Consider the following 15,651-nt stretch of genomic DNA (forward strand, 5'->3'; position numbering starts at 1 on the left):
GCAATTCTCGATATCGGACGAACACAATCTGCACAAAGAAGTTAAACACCTAGAAAATGTGTTCCGCAAGAACGGGTACAGCAATCGACAGATCCAGACAGCCCTCAGACGACGGAAACACAGCAGAAACCCAGATGAAGAACAGTCTAAAGATGAGGAAGGAGGCCTTGCCTTTCTACCGTATGACGTCAAAATTTGGGAGACTGCTAAAACAACACAAAATTGACGCGGTCTTCCGACCACCGTCCAAGCTACGCGCCTTACTGGGGACAGTGAAAGACAGATTTGTCCTCAAGAAACCGGACATATATAATATTCCATGTGGTTGCGGCAAAGCCTACATCGATCAAGCAATCCGAACAGCCGAAGATCGCTGCAAAGAACACCAACGCCACACGCGCCTAGGCCAGCCCAACAAATCGGCACTGGTAGAACACTGCTTGGAAACTGGACACAACGCGAAATACGAAAAGACCAGGATTCTGGCCCCTACCAGCTTCTGCTGGGACAGCATCTTCAAGGAAGCTATTGAAATTCGCGTAACGGGTAATCTCATAAACCGAGACAGAGGTTTTCAACTCAGCAAGGCATGGAAACCATTACTTAGCTCCATCAAGTAGTCACGCCTCAAGCGGACACAAGATCCTTCCACGATGGCCACCGGGGACACTCCACGGGATTCTGCATCTTCTTCCACCGCCGGGGACGGCGCGGACTTGGGTCGACGCCCGCAAACGGTTTGTCGGCGGCCGCAGTCGAAGCGTCGGCGCTCGCAATCGGAATGTCGGTGGTCGCAGTCGGACCGTCGGCGCACTCCATAGAATTGTTGAATATACAGTAGCCACCTTAGTCGACATTTTACAGCATACGTTATGGAATAACTTGTGTACATCAGATTCTTAAACGTCTATTGTTACAGAAGATGCACTGTCTGTTTTGTGTATTTTATTTGTTCCAGGGAAGTCTCATGCTGTGGCCATATGGTCTCCCTGCATTACTGGCATGAAGTCAACGTTACTGTGGAACAAAGCAGAAATATGCACTGACACATTACATAGCTGATACCATTCATCTATGGATAATAACACATTATCATCACAAAACGATGAACAACCACCAGATTGAACTCCCAGAATGGTATCATTCCAACACTAATGTATTCATAGCCTGTGTTATTTAAACTTAGTTAGCGTTAAACAACAATATCAGCGCATCACGTGGCTGCTGCTTCTTCACCTCACCTGCGGCTATTCACCTTGACATAGTAGCTGTTTGCTGGTTCTCTCGTGACTGGGTGAAATCTTCATCGATCGCTGTTTATGTACAGTGAGACCCAGAAAATGTGTAAGTATTTTAAAATACACTGCTTCATTGAATAATGTAGGTAGAGGGGTAGAACTTGGCACTCATGCCTGAAATGACATTGGTTTTATAGAAACCAAGAACGAGTACGAAAACTGGCCATCAGATGTCGCTGAACTGCACACACTGTCAGGATCTGTCAACACCCACAACTGGAGAATATGGTCTCCCGAAGTCCTAGAACTATCATGGAAGCCATTATGTGGAGAGAAAGCCATGGTGTGATGGAGATTTACCACGTCAGTTGTGATTATATCCTTTTTCTTCAAGGAAAAGTGGAGTGAAATATCTTCAACATTTCGTGGCGCTGTCAGCAACTGTATAAATATTACTTATAATTTTAATAATGAACAGCCTCAGTCGCACCGTTTACCTAGAATTTACCTAGGTTTCAGTCTGGATAACCCAACCTTCTTCAGAATAACAGTATCTACCGTTTGTCCATAGTGGACATCGTCAAGCTAAAACTACAAATCAATAAATTATCGTCAGACTGTAAAACTTATCTGAAACTGCCTCAGCCCCACTTCGCGACCGCGGTTCCAGTACAGCACTCGTGGCTGCCGCATCGTGCTCGCGAAGTGGGGCCGAGGCAGTGCCAGATACGTTTTACATTCTGACGACAATTTATTGATTTGTAGTTTTAGCTTGACGATGTCCACTATGGACAAACGGTAGATACTGTTATTCTGAAGAAGGTTGGGTTATCCCGATTGAAACCTAGGTACATTCCCGGTAAACTGTGCTACTGATGCTGCTCATTATTAAAATTAAACTAAATGTGGGGTGCTGCTTTTCCAATTGTCAGCGTGACGGGTGCAAGATACGCTGATATGTTACAGAATCGCATGATCCCTAGCCTGCTTGATAAATACCTGATGGAAGGTACGACTTTTATGCAGGATGGCACTCCAGCCCATACTGCTACATGTATGAAATATCTCATGCACACGTTGTTTGGTGAGGATCGCGTTCTGGGCCGCCACTTCTGTCATGCTTGATCTCAATCTGTGTGATTATTGGTAGTGGGGTTACCTGAAGTCGCAAATCTACTGCGATTGCCTGGAGTCAATAGGGATGCTAAAAGACAACATCTGAAAGTAATTTCTCACCATATCTCTGATAGGCTGTACAGTGTTGTTCGCAATACTGTCTCTCAACTACAAGTATTGTTGTTGAAAGACTTCCCACATGATGATCATTTGTTACAAGAACATAATATTTGCTAAAAATCAGTTCTTACGCTAAGCATTGCTTTTGTATAATATAAATCGTCACCTGTTGGTCATTTTTTGCACTTCTCTTTTGTGTCAATGAAACCACATACCATTTCAAACAAAATTTTTACCTCTCAATCTGCGTTATTCGATGAAGCGTTGAATTTTAAAATTATAACTAACTATTGGGTCATACTGCACTTTATTTGAGTGAGTGTACGCAACATTGAAAAAAGTCACGCTATAAAGACCGGATGTATTTGCTTCTAATGCATATTCATCGTCAGAACGAACTATTTTATTATCAGTTGTGGAGTGCTTGTGTTCGCGTGTTCGTCGTTATCTCAAGTGATGGTGGTGAATGTGTAGTGCAAGTCAGATCGATTGATGCATCGACTATTACCTCGCTATTTAGGGAGAACAGTGACTACACAACTTTGATGTATTCAAGAAAACGACTTAAGCTACACGTTCTGGATATTCCTGAATATGTTATGACGATTCAGCTGGAGGGCTATGGCTTCCAAGATGATGAAAATCAAGTTACTGCTGCGTATTACATTTACAAGTGCCTGACATCAGGAAAGATTTATAATGCGCATTTTGACGTTTGCAAGAAACTTACTGAACAACGTAATAGTTTGTATGTTGTACACTATTACCTGTTTCGTAAATAGCTTATGTCTCTGCTATGTGATAATTCACACAGATTCACCTTGCCGCCTCAAGTGTTTAAACATGAGGGACTTCTATGTATGGACCCTGCTATAATCACTATGACGCCTCCTACCGATACACCACACTGCGTTGTTTCTAAAGTGGAAAATAATAAACGGTTTTGATGATATTCACGTCGGGCCCCCAGTCAGAACATACCATCGTCTTGACACAATATTTTGGCGGTCCACCTGGCTGCCATCTTCGGGTGAGTAAGCCGTCGCACTAACTGTTCCGGCGAGTTAGTGCCACGGCTTACTCACCTGAAGATGGCTGCCAGGTGGACCGCCGAAATATTGTGCCAAAATGACGACATTTTCCGGCTGCAGACCCGACACGATTGTCATCAATTAATAAGAAAGTTTACAGAGGCACAATAAATGCTTTTTTCCTACACAATATTGTTTTAAAATAACAATATGTATGTATGCACAGCAGCATAGCAAATACACTAGGTGTTACTGTTTAGGCCACATCATTTTGATTAATTATTATTTCAATGAGGCACCTGAGCTTTGCTCCATCCGTTAGTGAGATATGGACCTTCATGAGCGAGAAGCAATGGCCACTCATCAGGCAAGTGATACGTCGCAAATTTTCAGTTCTTAGTACACCCTCCATATTGAATAGTCATACACATCTGTTGAGCACCGGTGGTGGTGGCAGGGGCAGTGCCAGCTATGATGTCAAGGCGAGGGGGCTGTGTCAGGGGAGGAACTGCTGGTGGCGGCAGTAATGACAGCAGCGCCGCCAGTGGCAGCGGTAGCAGTGGTGGCGGAGGTACTGGGGCTGTGGCTGTGGCATTTGAGCATTCTGACTCTGGTAGTTGGATAGGAGATTTACATACTCCGCAAAACATCGTACGGCGCGTGGAGGATGGTACTCTCTACCTCTACTTGTCATATCCTCTCCTTTTCCACTCGCAAATAGAACGAAGGAAAAACGACCGTCTATACTCCTCCATATGAGGCCTAATTTCTCGTATCTTATATTTGTGGTCCTCACGTGCGATGTATGTCGGTGACAGGAGAATCGTTCGGCAGTCAACTTCAAATGCCGGTTCCCTAAATTTTCTCAATAGTGTTTCTCGAAAAGATCGTCGCCTTCCCTACAGGGACTCCAGTTTGAGTTCCCGAATCATCTCCGTAACACTTACGTATTGTTCGAACCTACCGGTAACAAATGTAGCAGCTCGCCTCTGAATTGGTTCGTCCTTCAATCCGATCTGGTACGGATCCCAAACACTCGAGCAGTACTGAAGAACAGGTCGCACCAGCATCATATATGTAGATTCCTTTAAAGGTAAACCACTCCTTCCTAAAGTTCTCCCAGTAAACCGAAGTCAACCATTTGCCTACCCTATCACAGTATTCACATGCCCGTACACCTCATATCGCTATGCAGCGTTACGCTCAGATGTTTAAACGACTTAACTGTGTCAAGAAGGACACTAGTAAGGCTGTATCCGAACATTACAGGTTTGTTCTTCCTACATAACTTACATTTTTCCACATTTAGGGCTAGCTGCCATTCATCACACGAACTGGAAATTTTCTCTAAGTCGTCTTGTATCTTCCTATAGTCACTCAGCTTCGACACCTTACCGTACACCGCTGCATCATCAGCAAACAACTGCAGATTGCTGCCCACCCTGTCGCCAGATCATTTATGTATATAGAGAACAACATCGATCCTACTACAACTTCCTGGGGCACTTACGACGATATCCTTGTCTCTGATGAACACTCGCCGTCGAGGACAACATATTGGGTTCTAGTATTTAAGAAGTCTGCGAGTCACTGTGAACTTATTTCATATGCTCGTACCTTCGTTAGCAGCCTGCAATGGAGCGCCGTGTCAAATGCTTTCCGGAAATCTTGAAGTATGGAATCGGATCGCTGACCTTCGCTACGGCTCTCAGTACATCATGTAAGAAAACGAGAATCTCAGTTTTGCACAAGCGATGCTTTCTGAAACCATGCTCATTCGTGAACATAAGCTCCTTAGTCTGAAGAAAATTTGTTTCCGACCTGAGAATGTGTTCAAGGTTTCTGCAGCAAACAGAAGTTGGGGATATTGATCTTTAATTTTTCGTGTCCGGTCTTTTACCTTTCTTATATGTGGTGGGCGTTTGTGAAATAAGCAACTCTGTAGAAAACAAACTCCGCTTTATTGATTTTGTTATAAAAATTTCATTGTGTAGCGGTAACACAAAATTTGGAAAATAGTTGTGGGTCTTAAACTCGGACTGAATCGCATTCAGTCTAAAAGGAGGCATACCCACATAGAAATTCCCCAGTGTACTCATCCTCTACAGTCTTTACAGGTTTTACAGTTACAACTTTGGTATGGGTGGTATCCAGGAATTGATACACTTCACCACTTGGATCATTGTAAAGCTACTTTTGCTCAAGTATTCTACATATTCACATGGCTGCCAGTGGTACAGTCTTTCTTTACTGATCGTTATTGCACCGTACATAACAAATAATTTCACAACACTTGAAAGTTTTAAGTATATATTCTGGCCCTACCATACAAATCAAATATTGTGACTTAACATATCATTTCAACATCTATTGTGGTGCGGGATGTATCATACATGTCTGTCATTTTATTCTTTATATAACCGAACATATTGCACATATATTTCCACTCATACCACAACTATTGAACTTTGGAGTCAACGCGTTGCACATTGTCAACTCCAGTCACCATGCGAAAGGCATTATTTGGATCCAGGCCGACATCTACTTGTTTAGAGCCACATAGACTAACATTATATGTGCTGGCGAACAGTAGCACTAGTGGTGGGTGACTTGTCTGCAGTTGTGTGAGCTGCGGTGCTTCCATCGCTGTGGGCTGGTGCTGTGGCTGTCGCAGTCGCACAGTACAGGTGAACAACAGCGGCTGCAGTGGCAGTACAGTGTAGCTGAGTGACACTAGGCCCGATAAATCAGGAGGTCCATCTGCAGGCTGCTACTGCAGCTGTGTCAGTGCAGACAGTACTATGTCTACATCTACATCTACACCCATATTCCGCAAGCCACCTGACGATGTGTGGCGGAGGGTACGTTAAGTACCTCTATCGGTTCTCTCTTCTGTTCCAGTCTCGTATTGTTCGTGGAAAGAAAGATTGTCGGTATGCCTCTTTGTGGGCTCTAATCTCTCTGATCTTATCCTCATGGTCTCTTCGCGAGATATACGTAGGAGGGAGCAATACACTAATTGACTCCTCGGTGAAGGTATGTTCTCGAAACTTCGACAAAAGCCCGTACCGAACTACTGAGCGTCTCTCCCGCAGAGTCTTCCACTGGAGGTTATCTATAATCCCCATAACGCTATCGCGATTACTAAATGGTCCTGTAACAAAGCGCGCTGCTCTCCGTTGGATTTCCTCTATCTCTGCTATCAACCCTATCTGGTACGGATCCCACATTGGTGAGGAATATTCAAGCACTGGGCGAACAAGTGTACTGTAACCTACTTCCTTTCTTTTCGGATTGCATTTCCTTAGGATTCTTCCAATGAATCTCAGTCTGGCATCTGCTTTACCGACGATCATCTTTATATGATCATTCCATTTTAAATCACTCCTAATGCCTACTCCCAGATAATTTATGGAATTAAGTGCTTCCAGTTGCTGACCTGCTATATTGTAGCTAAATGATAAAGGATCTTTCTTTCTGTGTATTCCCAGAATATTACACTTGTCCACATTCAGATCCAATTGCCATTCCGTGCACCATGCGTCAATTCGTTGCAGATCCTCCTGCATTTCAGTACAATTTTCCATTGTTACAACCTCTCGATATACTACAGCATCATCCGCAAAAAGCCTCAGTGAACTTTCGATGTTATCCACAAGTTCATTTATGTATATTGTGAAGAGCAAGGTCCCACGACACTCCCCTGCGGCACACCTGAAATCACTCCTCCTCCAGCAAATCCTCTACTTCCAGATCAGGGGCGCATTGTACTGGACCAAAAACGAAGTATAAGAAGAATCGAGTACATATTTGTTAATAACAACAATAATATTTACAATATTATTATATACTTGCTTTCAAATTCAATAGTTTTATTCCTATTGTGCCTAGGAGCGACGGCAGGTACCAGATGCCGGCGCTTCATCCTCTCACTATGATGACTAGAACTTGAAAGAAGGGGTTCCGGCAGCTGCATTCATAACAGTACAAAGGGGGGAGAGGAGATCTCGTTTCGTATTGGTCCACCCTTCTTATTAGTCCAGAAGGGCGAGGAGAGGGGTGGGATGGGAGGGGGAGAGGGTTCCCTGGCTGACCTTAAATGTACCACGTACATCTGCCGGTGGTTCCCCGGGGCACAGAGTGGGGGCGACCTTGATTTCATGTCGATCAAGTACGTAACCTGACACCGGATGTCCATATCAGTGACCTTGAGATGAGATCGTCATTCCACCTGAAACTTTCGTTACTTTCCTACCCATGTCTTCTACTGAATAAGCGCACCTCTTAAGGTATCCGCTTTAGAGCCTATGTTGACTGGACTATCTTTTCTGGTTTTGGTCCATACTATCTCCTCCAAAAATATGGAGAGCAAAGAACTTGCAATAAAAGAGGTCCACTATCAGAGATAGCGGCACGATTCTCGCTTACGACTTTCGACTCGGTCGTTTCCGGGCCATGGCCCCTTGCCTCAAATTGTTACATTTACTCTTCTGCATCAACCCGGAAAGTCTGTAGCATCGTCACAGAATCCACCTCTTTACAGAAAGTTTAATTCGATTTTCCTGGTAATTTTACGGATGTACTATGGCGTTCTGAACAGTAATTCCTTCGGCCTTCTTACATGAAAACTCTTATAGCTTTTTTAAATAAAACGAAGATTACAGGCATCATACATCTTTATTGTTCATGTTTACATAATTTCAGCACTCTGCCACTAGAGAGTTTCGAATTGCAGCGACTAACATGGAATTGAGCAACGTAACTATGCTGGCACATGAGAAACTGCATGCTAGAATTGAGTTTCGAATTTGAAGAGTTAGTCTACACATGGAGCACCCTCTTCTTCAGCATGAAAATGCCAGATCGCACACGAATGCTGCGACTTCTGCAATAATCTGACACGTTGGGTTTACTATCAACGATCGTTCTGCATACAGTCCTCACTTGACCCTATCCGATATTCATCTGTTTCCAAAACTTAAAGAGCACCTTCGATGACTTCATTTTTATAGTGATGTAGCGTCGCAGTCAGAGATGAGGTTGTGGCTCTGTCAACAAAGTAAAACATTCTACAGTGACGGCGAAAACAAACTGGTCTTTTTGAGGCGAAATATGTTCATCGCCATGGTCTATATATCGAGAGATAAATATATAGAAATTAAGAATAAGGTGTAGACTGTTAATAACGTTTGTTTTATTTAGAGAGCTATAAGAGTTTTCACATGAAAAATTTGAAGGCATTAGTTTTCAGTATGCCCTCATATTTACAGCAACATCACAAAGAGCTAAACTACATGTTACGACAACATATGGTCTCAAGCTTACTATTAATAGAAATTTCAGCGCTACATCTAGACCTCCACGCAAATTTGAGCACATAGACTAAACCGCATTGCGCGTCCGGTTATCCGTAATTGCGCACTGCCAGACAAAACGCTATAGAACACCAAATCATGCAGCGCCAAGCTAAAATGAGGCGAAGCAGCAGGAGAGTGCGGCGACGGGTGCAATAGCTGCAGGAGTGACCGATGGGAGCAGCCATGTAGCAATTCCGCTGGTGAACGGGTGCCGCGCGGCTGGGAGCGATATGAAGCAAGGAAAGTCCGTAGTGCGTGCTCACGAGAGTGCCTGGCGCGCAACTTGCTCATCTGCGATTTAAATGTACACACAAAGCGTTCAGCTGCACCGTTCCACTGGGGATGGAACGGGGCTTAGGTCAGATGGCGAATACCATTAGCTGCACAGAACGCATCGAAATCTGAGGACACGAATTGAGGGCCATTGTCAGAGACAATAGCTTCAGGAAGTCCCCCAATGCAAAAAACAGACGTCAAAGCCCAAATAGTACTGGCAGATGTAGTAGAAGACATAGGCACAACAAAATGTTGCTGTACGCATCAATAACTAGCAACCAGCGGGTGTTCAGGAACAGACCGGCAAAATCAATATGAACGCGCTGCCACGCAAAGAAGTGCTGGCAGCAATCAGATTGATGCTCATCGCAAAGAGCGACAGTTAGCAAGCAAATTCTCAATTTGTTTATCAATGCCGCCCCAAGTGCAGTGACGATGCGCTAATTGCTTCGTCTGCACTATACCCCAATGACCAGTGTGCAGCAATCGGAGGATTTCCGACTACAACGAATGAGGTACAAACATACGAGACTGATCATTGTCAGTTCGTAACGAGGTAACACCGTGGTGTACAGACAAGTTGTGACATTGCTTGAAGTAACGTCGAACAAGTGGATCACGAATCTGCGTAGCAGATGAAGGCCATTGAGTACGAATATACTGCAAAAGAATCTACAAAGAAGCATCGGCGGCGGTCGCGGATGCAATGCGACGAAAATCCACCGGAAAACCTTCAGCTGATTCCTTATCTTGTGAATCAATAAATATGCAGGACGGTTCGGAAGAATCAAACACTTTGTCCGGACCGATAGGCAGACGAGACAAAGCATCAGCATTGCCATGCTGGGCCGCAGGGCAACACAAGATTTCGTAATTGTAGTTAGACAAAAACAAAGACCAACGTTGCAACTTCTGTGCAGTACGGGCCAGAACTGGCTTAGACGGGTGGAATAACGACGTCAAAGGCTTATGGTCGGTAACCCAATAGAACTTATGACCGTACAAAAAAGCATGAAACTTTGTCACTCCATATACAGGTGGTCCATTGATAGTGACCAGGCCAAATATCTCACGAAATAATCACCAAACGAAAAAACTACAAAGAACGAAACTCGTCTAGCTTGAAGGGGGAAACCAGATGGAGCTATGGTTGGCCCGCTAGATGGCGCTGCCATAGGTCAAACGGATATCAACTGCGGTTTTTTAAATAGGAATCCCCATTCTTCATTACATATTCGTGTAGTACGTAAAGAAATATGAATGTTTTAGTTGGACCACTTTTTTCACTTTGTGATAGATGGCGCTGTAATAGTCGCAAACGTATAGGTACGTGGTATCCCGTAACATTCCGCCAGTGCGGACGGTGTTTGCTTCTTGATACATTACCCGTGTTAAAATGGACCGTTTCACAATTGCGTAAAAGGTCGATATCGTGTTGATGTATGGCTATTGTGATCAAAATGCCCAACGGGCGTGTGCTATGTCTGCTGCTCGGTATCCTGGACGACATTATCCAAGTTACGTTATTTGATGAAACAGGAAGTGTTCAGCCACATGTGAAACGTCAACCACGACCTGCAACAAATGATTATGCCCAAGTAGGTGTTTTAGCTGCTGTCGCGGCTAATCCGCACATCAGTAGCATACAAATTGTGCAAGAATCGGGAATCTCAAAAACGTCGGTGCTACATCAACATCGATTCCACCCACACCGTATTTGTATGCACCAGGAATTGCATGGCGACGACTCTGAACGTCGTGTACAGTTCCGCCACTGGGCACAAGGAAATTACGGGACGATGACAAATTTTATGCACGCGTTCTATTTAGCGACGAGGCGTCATCACCAACAGCGGTAACGTAAACCGGCATAATATGCACTATTGGGCAACGGAAAATCCACGATGGTTGCGACAAGTAGAACATCAGCGACCTTGGCGGTTAATGTATGGTGCGGCATTATGGGAGGAAGGATAATTGGCCCCCATTTTATCGATGGTAATCTAAATAACGCAATGTATGCTGATTTCCTACGTAATGTTGTACCGATGTTACTAGAAGATGTTTCACTGCATGACAGAATGGCGATGTACTTCCAACATGATGGATGTCCGGCGCACAGCTCACGTGCGGTTGAAGCGGTATTGAATAGCATATTTAATGACTGGTGGATTGGTCGTCGAAGCACCATATCATGGCCTGCACGCTCACCGGATCTGACGTCCCCCGGATTTCTTTCTGTGGGGAAAGTTGAAGGATATTTGCCATCGTGCTCCACCGACAACGCCTGACAACATGCGTCACCGCATTGTGAGTGCATATGCGAACATTACGGGAGACGAACTACTTGCTGTTGAGAGGACTGTCATTATACGTATTGCCAAATGCATTGAGGTTGACGGACATCATTTTGAGCATTTATTGCATTAATGTGGTATTTACAGGTAATCACGCTGTAACAGCATGCGTTCTCAGAAACGATAAGTTCACCATGGTACATGTATTAAATTGGAACAACCGAAATAAAATGTTCAAACGTACCCACGTTCTGTATTTTAATTTAACCCTTTATTTGGCAGTGTTGCTCTCAAGCAACATCATATTTACGTTGGCCTTATGGGACAACAAACACTTCCCAGTGCCTTTTACTGGCATTGTTGCCTCCAGGCAGCGTTCCTTTACACACTGCGAATGCCAGTTGTTGTAACAGTTCAAGGTTTTCCACACGAGATGGCAGTTTGTGCAGTGGTGTTACAGAGATCTCCTCGTGTGAGCAACAGGGGTGTCTTATTTTGGTTCTGAAAGAGTGGATTTCAATAAATTGGCAGTAATCTTAGCAGATTGTCTTCAGGGAATACCGAGAGGTGAGTTTACAGCAGAAATATTTCAATCTAATATTGTTTTGAATTACGTAAATAGTATAAAACTTTTATGTTGCCTGTTAGCAACATTGCCCATAGTTGGGACAAGTGCATTAGTATATTGCATATTCTTACGGCGTGACAGAGTAGACATTTTTATTTTCGGGGGCGTTTTAGCTATGGATTCCAGAATATTTTATGGAATTAAAAAAGCGAGAGGAATAGTAGTTCCACCACAAAACCCGGCTTTGTCTGATCTAAGCGAATCTGAAGACTCTGAACTCGAAGTTTTGGCAGACTGTAGTGATGATGATACAGACCATATTCCAGAGCGTCAATCTCATTTCCATAATCTAGTTATACCAGAAACTGATTCTGATTCAGGAAGTGAAATCTCAGAAGCCGAACATGTGCAAGGACCTTCTGCAGTGAATCCTTCTAGTGCAAGTGTCAGTGAAGTGAAAACGAAAATTACAAAAGCAGTCACTTACATGTGGGTAAAGGAAGATATAACTGCTAGGGCAGAAAGTCTCTCTCCTGAGTTTTCTGATGAAGGCAATACACCACTGGGTTATTTCAGAAGATTCTTTGACTCAGAACTAATTGACAAAATTGTGCAGGAAACGAACTTATACTCTGTGCAACGAACTACCACGTCAGTAAACGCCAATATAAATGAAATGGAACAATTTTTCGGTGTTCTGAAATACATGGGTCTTGTTTCTATGCCTTCGTACACTGACTATTGGTCTCAGTCAATGAATTGTGAAAAAATCACCAGCATTTTCAGTTTGAAGCGCTTTCAGGAACTCCGCCGATACCTGCATTTTACGAACAATGAGAATGCTGTGAACTCTTCTGACAGACTTTTCAAAATAAGACCTGTTCTTGAGTCAATTGTAAAGAACTGCCATGAGCAGAAACAAGAGTCGGAATTTTCTATAGATGAGATGATGGTTCCATATAAAGGTACAAGAGCAGGCAATTTGCGCCAATATATTCAAAACAAACCACACAAATTGGGTTTTAAGATTTTTGTTCGTACTGGTGCGTCTGGAGTTTACAAAATTTCCATTTCAAGAAGAAATAGAAGGGAAAATGAGACAGTTCTATTACACAGCAGGAATGCATAAATGTGTTTGTAGATTAAATTATTCACGTACAGGAAACCTTTTGCTCGAGGTTATTGGCAAACACTTTTTTTCTATAATATATATAAATGTGGTCTTCTGCTGGCAATGTTGCTTATAAGCAACATTTCATAATTTTCATAATTTTTGTCAAAAATTTCTAAAACTGACTGAATTGTATTTCTTTAAGCATAATAAATAAATATAAGCATTGAAAAAATTTTTGTTTTCATTTTCACCATTTGCCAAATAAAGGGTTAAAAAACCTACCTGTTACCAACTGTTCGTCTAAAATTGTGAGCCATATGTTTGTGACTATTACAGCGTCATCTGTCACAAAGCGAAAAAAGTGGTCCAACTTAAACATGCCTATTTCTTTACGTACTACACGAATATGCAATAAAAATGGGGGTTCCTATTTTAAAAAACGCAGTTGTTATCCGTTTGACCTGTGGCAGCACCATCTAGCGGGCCAACTATAGAGCCATCTGGTTTCCCCCTTCAAACCAGACAAATTTCGTTCTTTGTCGTTTTTTCGTTTGACGCTTATTTCGTGAGATATTTGGCCCGGTCACGATCAATGGACCACCCTGTATAATAGCTATATCTTCTTTCTCGATTTGAGAATAGTTTTGCTTGGCAGAATTGAGCAACTTAGACGCAAAAGCGATCGGGCGATCGACAGAACACGGTGCGAGAGAACAGCTCCGATGCCGTGAGAAGACGCATCGACAGCCAAAACAACTGGTTTGGAAGGATCAAAATGAATCAGTCAGCGATCACTCAACAAAGCAGATTTGAGCTTGTGGAAAGCAGCGTCACATTCCGAAGACCAGACAAAAGGAACAACGTTCTTACGCCGAAGGCGATGCAGAGGCGTTGCAATCTGCGCTGCACGTGGGATAAACCGAACGTAATATGTAATTTTGCCCAACACAGACTGAAGTTCTTTCAAGTTCCTGGGTGCTGGCAAGTCTCTAATCACACTGAGATGTGACGGCAAGGGGTGGATACCATGTCTGTTAATCATATGTCCTAAATACTGATTCTCAGTTACACTTTAGTCCTGCCTGCAAAAGTACAGTAAATAAGGCACGCAAATTCTGCAAATGTTCGTCAGGGGTGTGACCTGATACAACTATATCGTCCAGATAATTTGAACAAACAGGGAGAGTGGCCCACAACTGCTGCAAATAAGACTGAAAAATAGCAGGAGCCGAAGCACAACCGAACGGAGAGTGGCGAAAATTGAAAAATCCAACGTTCGTGTTGATCATAAAATAGCGCTGCGACTGTTCGTCGAGCGGAATTTGAATGTATGCGTCCCGCATGTCAATCGTGGAAAAGAATTTTCCCGCACCAAGCTTATCTAAAATGTCCTCAGGACGCGGTAAGGGAAACGTAGCTGCCACTGTCTGGGGATTTACTGTAGACTTAAAGTCCGCAAAAATACGGAGACGACCATTTGGTTTCTTCACATATGCTACAGGTGAAGCCCATGAAACAGGTTGAATGACACCACTGTCTTGCAAATGCGTAAGTTCAGCAGCTACGGCGTCGCGCTGTGCGTACCGGGAGTGCGCGACGGAAGACAGGCATGGCATTGTCTTGAACTACAACATGCGCTGCAAGGTCCGTGGCACAACCAAGACCATCAGAAAAGAGTTCAGCAAAATCACCGCAAAGTGCGGCAACACTGTCTGCATGGTCACTAGCGTGGATTGTCCTGAATTGCGAAGCCAAAAAGTTCATATGTGTCGATGCCCACCATTTTACGAGCACACAGTATAACACAACACCCGCGTTGGCAATAAAAAAGGCAAGCCGCTCTGTACCTGGTATGATGTATGCTGTGAAGTTAGCCTCGAGCTGGGCGATGTATTCAGGCCAGCGTTCAACGTCAGGATTGAAGGCACGAAGGGGCGGCGCTGGGGGCGTCGGCGTCGGCACAGGCGGTGGCATCGGAGGCGCCGTAGTAGCTGCAGTTTGTAGTGTGACCAGTTCATTTATGGCAGCAAGCAGCTGCGTTATTTGCTGAGCTCGAAAACGCACAAGATCAGACAGCAAATTCTGTTCCTGTACACAAAAAGGAAGTCCTATAGTCCTATAGCGAATGGGGGAAAGAGTCTTACGCTGAGGCCAGCACGAAAAGAAAGCAGTACCGAGGGAAAAAAAAGAGAGAGAGAGAGAGAGAGAGAGAGAGAGAGAGAGAGAAATGGTAGAAGACTCTCTGCTCGTCGCCACTTTTTGTATCCCGCCTGGATAGGCGGCACGTGGTCTGCTCCTGTAAACTGAAGGATAGGCCGAATGTAGAAAGTGAGTAGGAGCAGGAAATGGTGAAATGCTTTGGTATTGCATACGGGCTATAACTCTTTTACTTAACTTTGCGTAAAGATGAGCACGTAGGTGCAAAGCCGTACATCTAGTTACAAAGACAAAATCTGTAGTGGCTCGCTCACTATGAAATAGAAACAATGTTGCTTGGTCGTCCACTCGGAATCAAATGGGCTGAAACCGGAGCG

The sequence above is a fragment of the Schistocerca serialis genome, chromosome 3 (assembly GCF_023864345.2).
Source record: "Schistocerca serialis cubense isolate TAMUIC-IGC-003099 chromosome 3, iqSchSeri2.2, whole genome shotgun sequence".
NCBI classification, from domain to species: domain Eukaryota; kingdom Metazoa; phylum Arthropoda; class Insecta; order Orthoptera; family Acrididae; genus Schistocerca; species Schistocerca serialis.